Source organism: Photinus pyralis, unplaced genomic scaffold (genome assembly GCF_008802855.1).
Source record: "Photinus pyralis isolate 1611_PpyrPB1 unplaced genomic scaffold, Ppyr1.3 Ppyr1.4_LG8, whole genome shotgun sequence".
NCBI lineage: Eukaryota > Metazoa > Arthropoda > Insecta > Coleoptera > Lampyridae > Photinus > Photinus pyralis.
In genome coordinates, this window is record NW_022170819.1 from 36,180,193 (window position 1) to 36,182,397 (window position 2,205).

Here is a 2,205-nt window from a genome sequence, read left to right on the forward strand (position 1 = left end):
TGCTTCACACACAGTGAAGTTGAGGTTCCAACTTTTTTTGTCTAATGCGATAAATTTTGTGCTCTTACGAGTTATTCCATTTTTTCCCATGGAAATTCACGTTCTCGCCAAATTTGCATTGGTCGCTTTTTAACTTTTTTTAAGGATGAAAACCATTGACCTTATTGCAAAATAATTTTATTTTTCTTTACAGATTCTCAGAAGAATGTCTAAAAACCCTCACAAAAGTATCTTAACATTTTAGGAGGAAGAATTTTGGAGCTGAAAGCTGACATTTCTCTAAAAACTCCAGTTTTCTTAACAGCTAAAGAATCTCTGGAGAATATTTATTAAGACTTCCTGAAGCTTCTTTAAAATATGCTAGAGCAGACTAATGGAAAATGTAAAAATCAAAATCAATCTATCAAGTACTAAAAAAAACGTAAGATTTAAATATATTCAAATCTTTACAGAATCTCCGAAGAATCTGTTCATTTTATTTATGATTTGATTTCCAAACCCAGGCTGCTCTACCAATTCGACAAAAAAATAAGGATAAATCGAAACGCAAACCAGTTTTCAGCACCAATTAACTGTAAGGTAGGGGTGTGGTTGGATGCACTGAGAATACATTTTGAATGCACATGATGTGGTAATTACAAATCCTTCCGAAGCTCATGCTCAATCATGTGTATGTGTATGGAGGCAAATAGTAGGTCATAACGAGCACATAACCATCGCCTTATTTTCATTTCGGTACGAAAAAGTTGACTTTCTAGTATTCAATTGGAACACTTTGATTTTCTCTGTAACGTAAACAATTAGCGCATAAATTAGCACAAAATGAACACGATAATTTATTGCTTACAAAAAAAGGCAATAAAAAGTTCAGCTAAAGGTATACTCTTCCATATGCCCCGCGCAAATAATTAAGGGTAGCAACACCCTATCAGTTGTTATTGTACACACTAACTAAACCATCGTAACCTTTTGTTCATCATAAATCAATTAACTAAAACCGTTTGAAACCACGATTATTAGCGCGCAACGTTATTAACCCATTTTTTTGTATTGGCAGGTACATTCAATTGGCAAGTCCCAACTTTAATCATTATACATAGTTTGAAACAAAAATCTGAAAGGCATCGCCGACGAATGGAAATTTCATGCAATTTTAGCCCATAGACAGAAAATAGCAATCAGTAGTAAGCAAAAGAACCCAATGATGTTTCACCAAATTAGAAGTTTTATTTTCATGTTTTATAGAGCTATTAAGAAAACAAAGTGGGGTAGTTATAAAGAAATCTGCATAGAAAGTTAAGAAGTGTTTTAAAAGCAGTTAAATCTAATTTATTGTTCACTTTATAGTTTAAGTGGATTCTGTCTCAATATACTGTTTTATCTCCAAAGTTGCTGTATTTATATCAGTGTCAGTTAGTATTAACTTATGCTCCAGTTTTTAATAATGTAATGCACACATTTCTTTGTTACTTTCATGCGCTTACCCATCCGTAAATATAATCCTCTTTACAGAATGAAATCCACCTGAAAGAATCTGTGCACAAATTGACGTAAGAGGGATACAATCAAGTTCAAGAAATCACAAAGTGGAACGGTGCAGTGGATGCAGCAAAAAGAAAACGAATTTTCCATACGTTCGGAAATGTCAGTTTATTGTCCCGCAATTTTTAGCTTTCAAACAATCGACCGCGCTATATAAATTTGTTAGAAGAAATTCAATTATATAGAGTCCTTCAACAGGGAAAATGCGTTTATTTTGAAAACGATCCTCATCTATGACAAATCGGACTGCGGTCCAGAGATACGGTCTCCCCTATTATTTTCGCAAATTGAAAATATGTTGTTGGAGCTTATGATTTGATACGTGCAATGAGATCTCTGCTTCTCTTCATTTCGAAAGTATGGCGTTTAATTAAAATCTAATCGATTTTGGTATACTTCGTATTTGATGCCAAAGCTAATAAGTAGTTACTTTGTGTAAACAATGGCACGTCATTAATTTCTTTACTTCTTTTGTCATCAGTTTGTTTGGAATAAACAACGAAGTATATTATTTTAGATATAGTCTCCGTTGTAAAATACCGAGTGTGCATTGAAAAACCAATGAAAGAATATTTTGAGTAAAATTAATCTGCTACTTTTACTCAATAAACTTTAATGAAAATGCACATTTATAATTAACCTGTTGTGAACAGATATTTTAAA

At 32.7% G+C, this 2,205-nt stretch overlaps 1 long non-coding RNA gene across 1 annotated transcript; it reads left to right on the top strand.

The window, feature by feature from the left end:
- The first annotated feature begins 206 nt into the window (after positions 1-206).
- LOC116179168 lies at positions 207-1,373 on the top strand. Its single transcript, XR_004146968.1, has 3 exons — positions 207-407; positions 453-735; positions 1,058-1,373. It is a non-coding gene; the product is annotated as an uncharacterized LOC116179168 (long non-coding RNA).
- Positions 1,374-2,205: the final 832 nt, after the last annotated feature.